This window comes from Opisthocomus hoazin, chromosome 15 (assembly GCF_030867145.1).
Source record: "Opisthocomus hoazin isolate bOpiHoa1 chromosome 15, bOpiHoa1.hap1, whole genome shotgun sequence".
NCBI lineage: Eukaryota > Metazoa > Chordata > Aves > Opisthocomiformes > Opisthocomidae > Opisthocomus > Opisthocomus hoazin.
The window spans coordinates 4,093,857-4,113,331 of NC_134428.1; positions in this window are offsets into that span (position 1 = coordinate 4,093,857).

Genomic DNA, 19,475 nt, shown 5'->3' on the forward strand with positions numbered 1-19,475 from the left:
TTTCTACCACACTTCTGTAGTCATAAAGCTCCATCATGATCTGACCTAGCAAGAGCAGCCTGCAGTTCTTCCTCATTCTTGGCCAGCTGGATCTTCAGTTCTTCAATCTGGGCTTGCAGCTCAGCTATTTGGTCCTGTAGGTCTGTTGTTTCACCATCAAGTTTTCTTTTAGCTTTTTCTAATTCTTGATGGGTCTTCTCCTCCTTTTTTAAGCACTCTATGGAAGTAAAGGATTACATTTATAAGCAATTTTTTTCTGTTGTTATCCTCAGAAGGTTCAGGGGCAGGGCAATGGGACAGCAAGAAGGGTGGGAAGTTTAATATACACTGTGTCAATTCTTTCTCCAGACTGCAGCTGGAAGGGTGACTGGGAAAGATGAAATAGCAAAGTAGAACTGCATGATTCAGATAGAAAGTCAAGAAAAAGTCAATGACTGGAGAAAAAAGTTTGAAGTAAGTTAACAAACATAATCACATGTTGACAGAAAAATAAGGAATAGAATCTAACAGAAGAGCAGTTTGAGCTGCTCGGCCAGGTGATCGCAGACATCAGGATTCAAAAATGAAGAACTACAGACTGGAAAAAATTATGGCTTGCATAGTTGTGGAAGGGCTAGGCTAGACTCCAAAAGGTCTACTGGAAAATAGTGTAACTTAAAGAAAACTTGGATAAACAATTTTTGCAAGTGTCTGTACCACTAACTCACATCCCATTGATATTTAGCAAGACTTTGCAACCCTGATAGCCTCCAGTAATTTGCTTGTGTAGCAAAGATACTCCTGCCCTAAGGTATTTCTTTGTGAAAACCATCCAGTTATCAGTGCCCTAGCAATAAAATACATTTAGATGATCTGCCTGTGGTCTGATTAAGATAGTTATTGGCTGCATTGTCTACAGTTAGCTAATGACCAGGTATGTAATATATTGAAGTCACAGGAAGGTTTTGCTTAGCATAGCATTAGCACAATTCAACATCTATTAGAATAAATGTAAGTTATTAGACTTGTTCAATACTTTGTGGGTTCTCAGTGCAGGGGTTTCTCACACCCCTCCTAAGCCTGCTACAAGATCAGGACATCTTCTACATGGAAACGGAGCCATGTTCAAGAATCATATCTTAGAGCTACCGAGGGGTATTTGGGATTTTCCAGACAATCTAAAGTAACATTGTTTTTCTCTAAACAGCTCCTCATTCAAAAAAAGAAATAGCACTTTTCTCTGTTTTTACATTATATAGGTGACAGAAGAGTGTCATAAGACACAATTTCGCAATGGGGAAAACTCACAGTAAACTGAATTAGTGGGGTTTTTTTTGGGGTTTGTGGGTTTTTGTTGCCCCCCCCCCCCAAATTTCAGTACTTACCTGTGTCAAGACCCTAGCAGAGTGACCTTCATGGCTTCTTGAATTGTCTCAAAGAGTATCATTTTACTGTGCTTTACTAGCCAAGCAGTTGCATGCCTTATATTTAAGCTTTAATTTCCATTTCTAAGGTCATCACTCTGGGAACAGCACCATAACCAACCACATCTGTCAAGTATCTTCAGAAACACTAGTCCCAATTTAAGTACACAACTACTCAAGCATTATTTTCCAGTGAGTACAGCTTACTTATGCCCATCTTAAAGTCCCTGAATAGGCTTTTTAAATAAAAGGTACATCAATCATCTATTATTCATATTACTTCAATACCTTCCTACACAGATAAGACTAAACTTTGGTATTTTTCCATAAGCGCATCAGTATTAAAATATGTAGCAAGACAGCCCATAACAGTAAGTGAAAAAAATATTTCCAAATTAGGGCAGATAGCAACATTGCCTTATATTTTTCAACTTTGGCTTGGCAGTTTATTAATGTTGCACAATACCTATTTACAACCATAAGTAATTAAAAAACCCACCATAACATCATGAAAGGTTACATATAGGGCTAATTCAGTCGTGACAACACAGGCAAAACAATCAGAAATAAATGGCCAAAGAAATTGAATCATTTTAGGTAAACAAAGCATCAAGAAAGGCAGAACAATTCAGATATGCTTATTCAAAAGATATTAGAAGACTAAGGAATGCCTACTAACATTTTTCCAGAAATATGTTGTTCTAATGTGTTATTATAGAAAAGTGTAGTGCTTTCCCAAGAGACAGATGTTTTACCTTGTTACTAAGGGATGCATGCAACAACATGAATTTCCGGAGTGTATCATTAAATAAAATGGATTCTCAAAAATGAAAAGCTAACAAATGAAACACGAGAAAGACTGAGCAGCCAAATGCAACAAGGCTTGCAAGCAATAAAGTATTCTTTCAAGATTTAGATAAAAGCAACAGCTATTAAGGTATCTACATATAAGGTTACACTTAGCAGACTGGACCAGATACTGCATACACTGTAATAAGTGATCCACTCCTTTCTCGCATGATGTACAACCTGTTAACAGGCAAATGTAGCAAGAACAAACCTTCCAAATCAGTGATCATCATTTCCTGTTTGTTCTTGAGTTTGGCCAAGTTTTTGGCCTTTTCTTCTTCTTCAGCCAGCTGAGAAGTACATTCAGCAATTGGATCCTCCATCAGCTTCTTTTCCTAGCCATGAGAAAGGGGAGAAAGAATAACTTCTACAATAGAATTTGAATCACAGAATCACAGAATTGTAGGGGTTAGAAGGGACCTCTGTGGGTCACCCAGTCCAACAACCCTGCCGAAGCAGGGTCACCCAGACCAGGCTGCACAGGACCACGTCTAGGCAGGTCTTGAATATCTCCAGAGAAGGAGACTCCACAACAATAGTCTCTAAGCAACACAAATAACTGAATATACAAAATTCATACAGTGGTCTCATACACCAGATATAATACAGATTTCATTTCAAGTGACTGACCTGTCAATACTACGGATCAACTGGAACCGTACAGAGACAAGAACACTTGTTTTCCAAGAAAGCGAGGCTTGGAATTGAACACACAGGAGGTCTGGTTTTAGCACAGCATTTGTTTTACACTTTTGGAACTCTGTTTGCAATGAACAACAGTAGCTATGATAAACACTGTTTCCAGCTCTTAGGTTTGGAAGACCCATGGAATTGGAAAGAATGCATGGCAAATATCTCCCTTTTAAAGCTCTCAGTGTCTCAGCTTCCACTTGGTCAAACCCCACAAGTCTTCAGGCGCAAACTCTATAGATAACGCAACAGCAGCCTGAAATGCTTTGAGAGCTATCACTTGGTACTACCATCACTTAAGAGCAGAATCTCCACCACGCATACTGGTCTCACCTTCAGAAATTTGGAATTTTGGTCCTCCAACAAACAGAAAGGGGGGCTTGCAAGACAAGCAAGACTTCAATTAGTCAGACTGGCCGGGCCTCCGGCAGCCCTGCTTTAACCCACAACACCAAGTAACTGTCTCGACAGCCTTAGTCACTGCAAGGTGTTTTTGTATGGATAAGATCATCACTATTTTTCAAAAATCAAAAAGTTTATGAAAGAACCAAGAGGAAAGGAATACTTACAGAGCCTGTGGCTTTGTTTTTGCCCTGTACTTCAAGTACTTAAGAAAGGCAATCCTACAATCGAGACAGAAGCTTTCTTTCAAGAATTACCGTCCACATGAGAAGCAAAGTCTTAAAAACTGGAATACCTTTAACTTTTGCCAGAAAGAAGGGTAAATGGAACATGAGTGTAATAAAGCAAAACAAAAAAATCCCCAAAATCCAAATTTGCAGTTTCTGCAGAAACACAGAAATTTTCAATTCCCCTATTCCCTTGTCTCAGTCAGCAAATTTAACAATCTTGAGCTTCACACCAGAGAGCCTAGGGAGAAAACGCGGTGGTGAAACTCAGACCACAAGAAATTTTCACACCAAGACAGAGGCACACTTCTTCCGTTTATGTCTACTAATTTCAATAACTAGCAACTAGCACTGTTTTCGTGAAGAATAACAGGTTTTGACAGAGTTCTGTAAAGCAGCTAGCAAAGGTTTAGTTTACTCAGCTAAGTGATGTGAATTTTGCAAAGCTGCATCATACCTGCTCAGAAAACAACTCAGGATCTAAAAATAAGGTTAGATGTTTCAGTATGAAGCTACCGCTCCTTCCGAAATCACTGGAGAAGGATAGGTACACCTGGGAACTTAAGAGGCATTTCTTTTGCTTATCTTCAGACAGGATAGACTGCTTCCTCAGGGTGTCCATTTCTGTCCTCACTTAGAAACAGAACGGAACATAATCAGACACACACTTAACTTCTGTGTTCCAATTAGGGCAGTTAAAGCTCATCCGGGAAATCCTCACCAAGGGGAGCTTCAGTCTGAATGAGCCTACCCATGATCCTGTACTTCAAAGCCAATTATATTTCTTCTGAAATTCATAAAACAGATTAAACAATTTAGTATTTCAGCTACAAAGGCAAATGCAGTCACTGAAAGCCATCATTAACCTGCAAGTACCAGTAATTATGTTACGGTTCAACTCGATGACCTTAAAGGTCTTTTCCAGCTTAAGTGATTCTATGCTTCTATTTCTGAAGATTAAAACGGCACCACCTAGAAACCTGAATTTTAGTGACAATAAGAGTGGTTTGGGATGTGAAGGTTTTGAGGAGCAGGGAAGTGAACAAAAGTCTAATTCCATTCACCTGAACCAGAGGTACACAGTACCAGAATGCCTAGAACTGGATACAGCGGTGGTAGATGGATGCAGTTATTTATAGAACTTTACTTCGCACACTACCACGATGGAACACACCTGCCCATTTCAGGTATCTGACCATGAATAGGGTCCAGGTATGTCCACAGTCCAGCTTAGAGTACCCCCTTAACCTCACGCAGCCTGGAGAACCTGCAAGTTCATGGCAGCCCCCAGGCAGTGAGTGACAACCAGCACTTTTCCTTCTTTTGGAAAGCTGTGTATGCAAACTTTTTTTTAGTTATTTCTACATTTTGCACTGACTTCCCTCCCCATTCAAAAACACAAAGTTTCTAAACTAAAGCAGAGCCCAAGAGTCAGAATTAGGACTCATTACTTAACCATATTAAAGCAGCTCTAACACATGCATTAACACGATTTCATTCTTTTCTCTCTTTCCCATGCCACTTAGTGCACACAGGATTGATGAGCCACAAAGCCAAGTAGTTTAGAAGACTCTGTTTACTCGCTACCCTCCTTGCTTAATCTGTCAAAAACCCTCTCTGGACACATGAGCCTCCCCCTCCACTCACCAGTTACCTGTCCTTGTTCTCTTCCTCACCCTTTCATTCTAAATAACCTTTTCTCCACACCACCTGAGTCTACAGAGGAATAATTGAGAGCAAAGGCAAGAGAGGCTCCTATGCTGGCCTAGGAGCATGGGATAGCTGACCAGACCAACAGACACCAGTGTGGGTCACCTTTGGTCTGAGATGCCCAGGCTAAAGCACAATGGTTGCCTTTAGAAAGCTGGTCCATGTATGACCTGGTTAACAACCGAATAAACCACAATATGCCTGGTGCAGATAAAATATGCAGATTTACTGGTAAAGTTCTTAACACTACCGTCCCACTCCCCCCAAATTCATTAGAGCGCAGATGTGTTGGATGTGAAGCTAAAGCTTCCAGTTATTTACAACAGATATCTTCCATCTTTTCTCCCTTGCTACGCACCAACTAGAACTGTACACGTGTTAGTTCTGATGCTCAACCAAGCACACTGCAGACAAGGATTCAGGCTCACTTTCATTCCACCTTCAATCTATAGATGAGCCTGTTCATAACTCACTGCCATGCGCTTCTCCCTGCTCTCCATCACCTGGCTCTAGAAAGCCCAGACTCAATTCCTAATTGAAGGGACTACCCTAGTCTCACCTAGCTCTGCCAAGTCCCACAAGCACTAAAGCTTCTCTTCTACCTTTTTACGTAACACCACCACCCACCCACGCTTCCTAGCACTGTGCCCAAGACAATACCTTTAACATTCTTTGTGATTAAACAGAAATGAGACAGTGTGGCTACAGATTCAAACACTCAAAAACTAGGAAACGTTAGTATTCAGGCTGTTCGGCGCTGTAATTCCACCCTCCGTGGTTACACTGTGTTACTGGCTCCGTTCCCCACAGGACCGCTGCCTGGGGATGACGTGCCAAGGGCTACGCAGGACTACTCTGCAGGCACACAGCCACTAGCTGTGATGAAACAGGGCTTCTGGGAAAGAAAACTGTCACAGACAAACAGCTGAATGCCAGACACAAGAAGGCTGTTGAAGGGATGAGTAGAGCTCCTATGTGATGCTCCTTGCGTAAGCCAAACATTTCACAGCCAGTGCCGCTGGAGAACGTACATGGTGAGCATTTGTGGCATGGCAGACCATTACTGTTACTCTGGCCATGGCCTGAGGTGTCAAACTGGGGGCTGCGTTTGTTTGTAATACTTCTACAGCACCCTGTAAAGGTTTGCCTGTCAGGCAAAAGAGACAAAGTTAACTTCAGAATGGTGTCGGGAAGATAATTATTCATTCATCAGCATACAAATTGTTCATGAAAAAAAATCCATGCAACTTTCAGAAGTCTCAGTAATATGCATAGCACTGATAATTATTCGTTACACGATGGATAAAAGTAAATCCATGACTTGCTGTCTATTTAAGAAGCCTGTTTAGCATCATCTTTGTGCACAGGTCAGTGCAAAGGCTGTACAGATGGATACTACGGATCACCACCAGCCCTCTACAGTTTTCTAATGTATATGTGAACAGGAACAAGTTAGGGCTGCTTAAATATAACCAATTCTGACACTTCCTAACTTTTGAGTGTTAGGTGTGTAGATTAGACATTCTGCATCTGCAGTATATTAATGAAAATTAATTGTTACAGAAGCGAGACTCATTTGTATTTTCAAAACGGTTTAGGTTACGTGAACATTTTGCATTTTTCATAAACATATACTTAATTCAGTGCTTACTATAGCAGTGCATTGAATGAAGCGCACAATCAAAGTATCAAACTTCTATTCAGGACACTACCCTATTCTTTTTACTGTGTCTGAACTATGTTTTACAAAGAATAAAAACTTTTCCAGTCTTCATCGTGACAGTCTTCGATGGCTCACAAAGCAGCTGATTACACCCACCATCTTAAACTCCTGTCCCATTTGATCACGCTGCTAAGTAGAGAATTAGATTCCAGTTCAACCAGCAACTTAAACAGAATTAGCCAGCACTGCATTAGACTGAGCAGCTCATCCTTCCCTTCACCAACATCTTCCACCCCAGCTTTTTTCTGTGCCTTCACTTCATATCAGTTATGCAGCCACGCAACAAACAGAGGAAACTTGTTTCATCTAAAGCCAGATGGACTTCATTTCTTCCCCATGAGGGTGATGAAACACTGGTCCAGGTTGCCCAGAGAAGCTGTGGCTGCCCCCTCCCTGGCAGGGTTCAAGGCCAGGTTGGATGGAGCTGTGAGCAACCTGGTCTGGTGGAAGATGTCCCTGCTGATGGCAGGGGGGTTGGAACCAGATGATCTTTAAGGTCTTTTCCAACCCAAACCTTTCTATGATTCTATGACTTTCAGAACAGTAGTTTGAGCCTGCAGTCTCCAAGCCCAGTGAATGGCCACAGGAATTGTTACGATGACAAAACTCAAAAAGGGGACTACTTTTAGCACAGGTACTGGCACAAAGTGCTTATGGAAACACAGCCAAACAAACAAGGAGTACTTTTTAAACCCCTATTTTTGACTGTTTAAGTGGTTAAGCACAGGAAAAGTTTTGCAGAAAGGTTGTATAATCTTCATCACACAAGGTTTTCAAAACTCAGCTTTAAAGGGAAGCATATTTTGAAAGGAGGCTCGACAAGAGGCTCACAGAAGTCTCTTCAACCTGGTGCATTCCAAGCTGTCAATAGTGTGTTTAGAAGTACTTGGTATACAAACTCTGTGCAGTTCCATTCTCTGCATAATTGCCTTCCCCCCCAAAAAAGTTGTAGGCAATTATACTCCTGTAGAAATTTTAAAAACACTAGTTTTGTTCAAGGCTGCACAGCTATAAATCCAAGAATATTTATAAATCAAAACCCACACAGAAAACAAGTTCTGAAGGATGACTTTCTAAATAGCATTCTGCAGAGCCATGTATTCCCCTAGCACATGACAATGCTAATGCTGCCGACACTCCAGTCACAGCATCCTCCTAAGGCCTCCAAATCTATCTGCAGAGCAATCTTTCCCTCTCTCCAACTTCAAATTCTTGCTTTTTTTTTCTTCACAGATTGGTCAAAAGTCCTCTCCTGGTTTTCTAGGAGTTTGAGTCTTGACACATTCCAGAATATCTTAATATTAAGTGTTATACACTAGAAATTACAGAAGCTGATGCTTCTAAGTCTGATATAGTTTGAAAACTTCCAACCACATACGCCAGTATCGAATATAGCAAGCCACTTGCTTCTAGCAAGTTGAATTAATATTCCACTGCAAAGAGATCCAAGTGCTCATAGCAACAGATATTCAAACCCATCCATATCTTGTAAAGCAAAATATTGATAAAAACTCATTGTGAATTTTGAAGTCTAGCAGTAAATCTGAAGAAACTTCTACATAAATCAGTTAGTGACAAGTTACCAAAAAACCCAAGACTCTGACATAAGTGCATATGATTTTGTCTGTAATGTACTAAAACTAGAGCTTTTTGTTAGTTGCTCGCTTGTAGACATATCAAGTCTACAGCAGTTTTGAAGCTTGATGATTTTTCTTATCTACAAGATAATTTTTGAAAGAACAGAAAGCTTGTTCACAAATATAGTACTGAAAACTGCATCTGAGGGAACTAAATTCACTAAGACTTGCCCAAGTTAATTAAATTTTTGGAAAACTGACACACACTGCATCAGAAAGCTTTGATACCGTTCCTAGTTACAATGGTTGCATAAAACCTTTAATTTCAGAAGAGAAGTTAAACAGCTAACATCAACTGGAAATTTTAACGTAACTGCTCATTTCAGCCCCTACTAAAGAGAAAATAACGGTTGAGAAAATTATGTGGATTACATTACAGCTTATCTTTAATAAAAAAGTTATGTTTTTTTTAAATGCAAAGATGGTAGTTTTAAAAAAGAACAATAAACAAATGATAAAATATCCCAACTTACGGGAATATTATGGTCCTTTCTTCCTTTATGGGAGGAAGCAATATGAGCAAGGTATTGAATAACCTTCTTTGTGTTTTCAGTCTTTCCAGCACCAGATTCACCTCTGCAAAACATTTCAGACATTTTCCTCAAAACTGATTTTCAACAACTTATGAAACCTTTGTTTAAAGCAACCTCATTTCATTCCATTTACGGCTTTGACTACACAACAGACCTTCACTGTCTAGAACAAAAAGCACTGATGTTGCAGGGAACTACATGGTGTTTGTTTAAAATACTTTCTTCATCCTAAAGATCATCTTAGCATTAAGATGTTGATACAATGCATCACATTAGTGTGATTAAAAGCTTTTTGCTATGTGCCTGAATTCCTGTGTTGCCTTAAGTAACAAGAAACAGCCCTGTCCTCTGCCTTGATCACAAGTCCAGAGACAGATTTATTCAGAGTGCAGAGACATATATATTAGTTTTCTTAAAATCATTATACACACACACTTTTATATTTAGCATCATTTTAATATATTGTATATACCAGGAGCTGGTTATGAGTATTACCAAGTTGATGGAAACATTCAGTATCTTTTGAAGCCAGTTTCAAAGTACAGTAAAGCATATTTTAAAGAAACAGATTCTTTGCACTGCTTATCACAGACTCTTAACTAGTTAAAAAAAATATTTCTGGCCATACGGCTACATGAATTCATTAAGAAATGAATTTATTAGTGCAGAGTGGTATAGTACACAGATAAATAAAGACAGCAAATGCACATTTACTTCTTAAGACAGAGGTAGAGTTAAAGCAGAATGTGTTTAGACAGAATTTATTGTAGTGTTTACATACATGATTTTGTAGGCAGGAAGCGTGACCAAGTTCATATCACTATAATTACAAATGATGTTACTACAGCTCTTTTTAAAAAAATAAAAATTAGGTCTTGTCTTCAGATAAGTCCAGGCACATCAATGGGATTACCAGGTCTCACTTAGCCCTGATTAACTGGCAGTAGATTACTGGAGAAAGATCCCATTTCAAGCGAGACAGTGACTGCCACTAGCATCTCTGACGGGTGTGAAGCAGCAGTGCATTTCATTAGAGGGATTTGTGTGGAAAAAGTCAAAGTAGTTCCGTCATTCAACAGTCCTTCAGAAACTAAAGGTTGGAAACCAGCTACTTCAAGAATGACAAGTGTACATTTTGCATGCTTGCATATTTCTCAGCTAAGATACTCAGAACAGCAATGTTAATTTAGCAGGGGGAGTTTAAGCACATTCTTACAGCCTTCACCTTCCTCCACCATGCTGCATACGTCAGTTTTGCAGCTAGTCTGCATTCACTTGGGTATTTAGTACCTTCAGACCTGCACTTCTTGATCAGATAGGCAGCTTAGAAGCATCCCTATCCTCACATTACACTTAACCTCTGCAAAAATGAGACAATATAGCACTTGAAATTTTAACTTTGCATATACAGAAAGGATATCACCCCAGAAAGGATATCACCCCAGATGTTCAAAGAGAATGGACTCTAAAACAATCTCATTTCTTCTTACCTTCCAACCCTCTCAAATAACGGAAAGCCCACGGGACAGCTGCACTAGCAGAGGTGACCTCTCGCTATGAGGTGGCCATATGTGCACTCCTCCACCCATGAGCAAGCAGCAATGGAGACTGAGGAAGTGCACTCACAGCAGCTTAGCAAACCCATCACGGAAAAGTAGCCTACAAGAGCTAGGTACAAACTTCAGGTGAAACAGCTTATCTGTTTGACCTGACAGAACAGTATCAGTCCCTAGGTTTTGCAGGAGAAAACTTTTAACTGAAAACACTAAAAAAAAAAGTTGATTCTGCAGACAAGCTGTGGGATATTTATCACAGCCTCAGTTACCAAGTTGTGGCCTGCAATACTAGAGGATTAATCAAGGCACCTGATTTTATTGATGGCATACATCAATAAAACAGACCCGCTCTCTCGGACCGCACGGGCGCCGCACGCTCCTGAATTCTCAGAAGCAACTACATCAACCTGTCCAAAACCATTTTGTTCCATTGTTCCTCATAAGACAAACATCACTGAAAAATAATACAGAATACCAGAGATTAAAAATCACTGTGCTCAATTAGTCAAAACTTTCCAGTGATTGAGAGAGTAGTTCCTTGAAACTTGTTGACTATGCTAGCTTTACTCATTGCATGGGAAAACTTGGAAGGTATTACTTGAAGAGCTGGTTACAAAGAAGATTACTCTGAGAATTAGCTGATGGATAACTCGGTTTCCTTTTTGCCAAGATACCATCGATGTGCAACACAAACTGGGTGTACTTTGGGACCGCTACAAGTGGAAGAACACACTTTGACTCTTAATGAACAATCCCATTTCTACCCAGGCCAGAGTCTCCACATACAAGACAAATGTGAAGACTGACAAGCAGGAATAAAAGACCTCTGGTGCCAATACAGTCTCCCTTTTACTACAGTGTTTACATTAACATAATTCATGACTTCAAGCAATATAATAATATAATAAAAGCAGTCTTGCTTGTTTCTAGATGTGTATTAAAATATGCTTAATGCTAAAACTATTCTAGCAGATAAGAGAAGCAAGAAGAGTAGTACAGCAAAATATACATTTACGTTTTAAAACAATACCGTTTGTTCTAACTGTCATCAGAGCTTGGGAACGCATTATTAGTTGTGCCTTTAAAATTGCACAAAATCTTTTCTGCCAAATCATAGAAACAAAGTTTATCAAAATTTAAAGGAGGAAAATCTACTCTGACACATCCAGTGACGAGAAAATAGTAGAATAAATACAGTCCAGATGTCGACTTTCTAAAAGGGCAGCACACATTGGAAGAGTCCAGTAATCAACAGGATTTTCTGGCATACGCACCAGTAAAGCTTCATACAGCACAGGAAGGTCGAAAGCTTGCAATACATTCCTTTTGCTAAAAAGCCTTTAAATCTAATAGTGATTTTTTTTTTTTTCCTCGAGAAAGTCTTTATGCAAGTTCTCATTCAAAAGCAACGCTAATGGATGTTATCATCCTAGTTCTCCTCTCCCTGGAGCTTCCAAGTATGCCAAATATTTCCTGCAGGACAGAGTGTTAGATAGCTCTGCTGCCATATACTATAAAAGAATTAGAAGATTTAGGAGTAAGTCCTTTTCATTTACAGAAATAATGACATCTGCGTACTTTAGTTCTTTCCTAGGAGTGCAAACACACAGATTATAAAAATAAATTAAAATCTACCTCTATCAACCTGCCCAAAAAAGGTAAACTTTTAGTAACACTATGTACAATATTTATGGAATGGAGATTGTATCACGAAGCTAAAGATTAACTTTTTCAAAACCTTGTTTTAATATAACTCAATTAATATGTTACCATAAATTAAACAACCCAAACCCTTGGCTGAGATCCTAGCCTTACTTCAGTCAATGGCAGCTTTGCTAATGACTTCAGTTGACTGCTTTATTTCAGTCTCAATTCCACTACCAGTAGAAACAAAACCTTACCAGCCCGAATTCAAATGCTGTATCAACTCCAGCCAGGGGCTACGGCAAACAGCGCATCCAAGCAAGCAAACTGTCCTTAGCAATAGCCTCAAGCTGGAGGTACAAGGTTATTCCATCAATTAACTGAAGGATCTCTCCATTACAAACTACGTTACAGAGACAGGTCAAGGAAAGTCTGACAGTCGCTGGTAAATTGATGCAGTATCTAGAATTAAAGCTTTTTCCCTAGAGCAGCAAAAGCTTCTGCTCTGAAGCAGCTTCAAACACATTTAAAATACAAAAAGCTCAGCTGGCATAAGCACTTTGAAGTTTCTACATGGTTTTAAATTCATTGCGTGTAAAGCTATAGAGTCCTTTCCAATAAAGGAAAGTACTTGTCAGGCAAATTTATCTCAGCTACAATTTGGTTAGCAAAAATTAGTGACTGACTTCTCAACCAGCTGCAATTTCCCCCCCAAGCAACTTGAGCCCAGATCTTGAACAGAAGTAAAAGGCATTTCCTCTGCTGAACAGATCGCCAACGAGAAAACAAGTAAAGCAAAGATAGCGGGAGAGGACTCGCAGGTCATAAAGCAAATCAGCAACACGCAGGAATGGAAGCCAATCTTCTGACTTCCAGGAGAACAGCATGCTCTTCCCATGCGGCCCACTTCTAATGGCAGTTGTTATTCCATGAACAGGTCAAACGCCTGCATGGGAAAGACGTTGTTCTAAAGGAAAACGGTAGCAAAACAGTTGCTTTTCTTATTGTCAGGCAGGTTTGCAACATCTGCACATCTTCTTGTGACAGCTACAGTGTTTTGGTTTCAGCTGCCGCCGGCAACAAAAGCGCCACGCGGCCCCCCTTACCCCCGCCGCGGTGTGGAGGAGAATAGAAAGAAAACAGGCAGAAAACCGGTGGGTCGGGATAAGGGCAGTTTAACAGAACAGCAAACAGATGGAACAGGAACAACAACCATACAGATAAGGAGAAAACACGACAACAACAGACCCACTCTCTCGGACCGCACCGGTGCCGCATACTCCCGAGCCGCGAGAGGGTTCTCGCCGCCCCGCCCCCCCCACCTAAACCCAGCGTGACGTCACAGGGTATGGAACACCGGGCTCTGTTCGGCCAGGTGGGGTCAGCCCCCACCCCCCGGCTGTGCCCCTTCCTGGAGTCCGGTGAAAATTAACCCTGTTCTGGCCGAACCCAGGACATACAGCACTCAGCACTGGCAGGACCAGGCAACACCACCACCTCTTCCTGAACTGGTAAATGAGTTTCTGGATTTTAGGGAAGTCTAACTAGTTTGAAAATCCTTACTGAAATCGCACTGCGAGAACTGGCACCCTTCCACCACCACCCAGCTAGCCGTTAATGTCACTAGCAGATCAGGGGCTCCGCAGAACGTGCAGTGTAGTGCTGTGAGTCACGTAGACAGAAGGACACAAAATGACACCTGCAAAGAAAGCTTTAAAATTCAAAGACAGACTTCTCTTCCTCTTGCTACCTTTGCACAAAGTCTACTGCAAGCTAACAATATTTGCAAAGACAAACATCTGGAGTATATTAGGATGGTCAGATGCAGTTAGTGTCATCTGTCCCATTACAGGTCATATCTGTGACTTAAATTGCTGAAAAACTGTTTCGGTTTCGGCTGCCGCCGGCAACAAAAGCGCCACGCAGCCGCCCCTCCCCCCGCCGGCGTGCGGAGGAGAATGAAAAGAAAGAGGCAGAAACAGGTGGGTCGGGATAAGGACAGTTTAACAGAACAGCAAACAGGGGGAAAACAGGAAATACAACGATACAAATAAGGAGAAAACACAACAACGAACCGTACAACCCAGACAGCCGCTCTGCCGAAACAGGACCGGCGCTGCGGCCCCCCAAGCCGCGAGTGCCTTCCCGCCGCCCCGCCCCCCCCACCGGAACCCAGCGTGACGTCACAGGGTATGGAACACTGGGCTCTGTTCGGCCAGGTGGGGTCAGCCCCCACCCCCCGGCTGTGCCCCTTCCTGGAGTCCGGTGAAAATTAACCCTGTCCTGGCCGAACCCAGGACACCGGGAAACCTAGAGTAGGCTGCACAGGACCTTGTCCAGGTGGGTCTTGAACATCTCCAGAGAAGGAGACTCCACAACCTCCCTGGGCAGCCTGTTCCAGGGTTCTGTCACCCACAGAGGGAAGAAGTTCTTCCTCATGTTCAGGTGGAACTTCCTGTGCCTCAGTTTGTGCCCATTGCCCCTTGTCCTGTCACTGGTCACCACTGAAAAGAGCTTGTCCCCATCCTCCTGACACCCACCCTTCAGATATTTATCAGCATTTATTAGGTCCCCTCTCAGCCTTCTCTTCTTCAGGCTGAACAAGCCCAGCTCCCTCAGCCTCTCCTCGTAGGGAACATGTTCCAGTCCCCTCACCATTCTTGTAGCCCTCCGCTGGACTCTTTCCAGTAGTTCCTCATCTTTCTTGAACTGGGGAGCCCAGAACTGGACAGCGTACTCCAGATGAGGCCTCACCAGGGCAGTGTAGAGGGGAAGCAGAACCTCCCTCGTCCTGCTGGCCACACTCTTCTTGATGCACCCTAGGATCCCATTGGCTTTCTTGGCAGCCAGGGCACACTGCTGGCTCATGGTTAACCTGTCGTCCACCAGGACACCCAGGTCCCTCTCCGCAGAGCTGCTCTCCAGCAGGTCCACCCCAAGCTTGTACTGATGTTCCTCCCCAGTTGCAGGACCCTGCATTTGCCTTTGTTAAACCTCATCAGGTTCCTCTCTGCCCAAATTTCCAGCCTATCCAGGTCACGCTGAATGGCAGCACAGCCTTCCGCTGTGTCCACCACACCTCCCAGTTTGGTGTCATCAGCAAACTTGCTGAGGGTACATTCTAACTCTTCATCCAGGTCGTTGATGAAGAAGCTAAACAAGACTGGGCCCAGCACTGACCCCTGAGAGACATCACTAGTTACCAGCCTCCAACTAGACTCAGTGCCACTGATGACAACCCTCTGAGTTCTGCCATTCAGCCTGTTCTCAATCCACTTCACCGACCACTCATCCAGCCCACACTTCCTGAGCATCCCTAGGAGGATACTATGGGAGACAGCGTCGAAAGCCTTGCTGAAGTCAAGTCAGCACAACAGAACACAACACATGAGAACACATCAGAACACAACAGAACACAACAAAACACTACACATGAGAAAACATCAGAACACGTCACAACACAACAGAACACAACAGAACACAGCAGAACACTACACATGAGAACACATGAGAACACAACAGAACACAAAAGACCACAACAGAACACAAAAGACCACAACAGAACACAAAAGTACACAACAGAACAGAACACTACATATGAGAACACAACAGAACACAACCGAACACAACAGAAAACAACAGAACAGTACACATGAGAACACATCACAACACAACAGAACACGAAAGATCACTACACATCAGAACACAACAGAACACAGCAGAACACATCAGAACAAAACAGAAAACAACAGAACACAACAGAACACAACAGAACACAACACATTAGAACACAACAGAACGCAGCAGAACACATCAGAAGAAAAGAGAACACAACAGAGCACAACAGAACACAACAAAAAAACCACAGAACACTAAACATGAGAACATATGAGAACACATCAGAACACATCTGAACACAGCAGAACACAACAGAGCACAAGAGATCACAACAGAACACAACAGAACACTACACATGAGAACACATCAGAACACAACAGAACACAAAAGAACACTACACATAAGAACACATCAGAACACATCAGAACACAGCAGAACACAACAGAACACAGCAAATAACAATTGAACACTAAAAATGAGAACACATCAGAACACATCAGAACAAAACAGAACACAGCAGAACACTACACATGTGAAGACAAGAGAACACAACAGAACAAAACAGAACACTACACACTTGAAGAGAACAGAACACAACAGAACACTTCACATGTGAACACAACAGAACACAATAGAACGAGACAGAACACTACACATCAGAACATCACAGAACCCAAGAGAATACAACAGAACACAACAGAAGACTACGGAACACAATAGAACACTACACAGGAGAACACATCATAACAAAACAGAACACAACAGAACACTACACTTGAAAACACAACAGAAGACAACGCAATAGTACACATGAGAACACATCAGAACACAACAGAACACATAAGAACATCACTGAACACAACTCAACACTACATATGTGAACAGAACACAGTAGAACACAACAGAACACAACAGAACAGAAAAATACACATGAGAACACAAGAGAACACATCAGAACACAACAGAACACTACACATCAGAACACAACAGAACACATAAGAATACAACAGAACACATCAGAACACAACAGAAGACAACAGAACACTACACATGAGAACACATGAGAACACAAGAGAACACAACAGAACACAACAGAACACTGCACATCAGAATATAACAGAACACATCAGAGCACAACAAAAAACAACAGAACACTAAAAATGAGAACACAGCAAAACACATCAGAACAAAACAGAACACAACAGAACACAACAGAACAGAACACATTAGAACACAACAAAAAACAACAGAACACTAAACATGAGAACACATGAGAACACATCAGAGCACAACAGAACACAGCAGAACACAACACAATATTACACAACACAGGAGAACACTACACGTAAGCACAACAGAGCACAAGAGATCACAACAGAACACAACAGAACACTACACATGAGAACACATGAGAACACAAGAGAACACAACAGAACACAGCAGAACACAACAGAAAAGAAGAGAAGACAACAGAAAACAACAGAACACTACACATGAGAACACATCAGAACACATCAGAACAAAACAGAACACAACAGAACACAACAGAACACAACACATTAGAACACAACAGAACACAGCAGAACACATCAGAACAAAACAGAACACAACAGAACACAACAGAACACAACAGAACAGAACAGAACACATTAAAACACAACAGAACACAGCAGAACACAGCAGAACACAACAGAACACAACAGAACACAACACAATATTACACAACACAGAACACTACACGTAAACACAACAGAGCACAAGAGATCACAACACAACACAACAGAACACTACACATGAGAACACAACAGACCACGACAGAACACATCAGAACACAGTAGAACACAACAGAAAACAACAGAACACTACACATGAGAACACATCAGAACACAACAGAACACACAGAACACAACAGAACACCACTGAACACAACAGAACACTAACCTGAGAACACATCAGAACACAACAGAACACAACAGAACACAAAAGAACACTGCACACGAGAACACATCAGAACACAAGAGAACACAAGAGAATACAACACATCAGAACACAACAGAACACATCAGAACACATCAGAACACAGCAGAACACAACAGAACACTACACACCACTACAAAATGCTACATGTGAAGTAATCAGAACACAACAGAACACCACAGAACACTACACATGAGAACACAATAGAACACAACAGAACACAACCGAACACAAAAGAACACTGCACCTGAGAACACATCAGAACACATCAGAACACAACAGAACACAACAGAACACAAAAGAACACTACACATGAGAACACATCAGAACAAAACAGAACACAACACAACACATGAAGACACAAAAGAACACAATAGAACACAACACAATACTACACATGAGAACAACACAGAACACAACAGAACACACAAGAACACAACAGAACACAGGAGAATACTATAAATGAGAACACATGAAAACATATCAGAACACAATAGAACACTACACATCAGAACACAATAGAACACATCAGAACAAAACAGAAAAAAACAGAACAGAACAAAAAAGAACACAATACATCAGAACACAAAAGAACACATCAGAACACAGCAGAACACAACAGAACACAACAGAACACAACAAAAAACAACAGAACACGAAAAATGAGTACACATCAGAACACAGGAGAACACAACACAATATTACATGTGAACACAACAGAAGAGAAGAAAGAAAGAAAACAGAATTAATTGCTTGGACAGGTTGCAAAAAAAATATATACATATTCCCTGAGGGATAGGTTCTTACTTATGTAAACTTTTCCTATGTCCAAACAAATAATTAATTCAAATAGTGTTACATGTCATTACAGAAACTGTATATCTGATGTTTCCTTCTTCAGTAGTTATCCCTAAACAAACTGTATTCTGTGCTAACCACATATGCTTCTAGTATTAGAGCATGTAGCTCGTAGCCAGTAGAGGCTAGCCTGGAAAGCTGTTGCTCAGCCTCATCTGCCCATGGCACTGCTCACATAGGAGCACAGAGACTGGGGCAGCTTGCCTGTCTTGCCACCTCAAAATTCAAACGTACCTTACGGGGTCTCTGCCAGGAGCATTTCGCAGACCTGCTCCAAAAATGCAAACATCTTCAAGTAGATCACAGCCAGAAGACGCTAGCTCGGAAAGATGTTGCTCAGCCTCATCTGCTCATGGCACAGCTCGCACAGAGGCACAGAGACGGGGGCTGCTTGCTTGTCTTGCCACCTCAAACTTCAAAGGTATGTTAGGGGGTCTCTGCTGGGCACGTCCAGCAGCCCTGCTACAAAAATGCGAACATCTTCATGTAGATCACAGCCAGAAGAGGCTAGCCTGGAAAGCTGTTGCTCAGCCTCATCTGCCCATGGCACTGCTCGCACAGAGGCACAGAGACTGGGGCTGCTTGCTTGTCTTGTTCCCTCAAAATTCAAACGTTGCCTAGGTTATCCGTGCAGGGGACCTCCGGCAG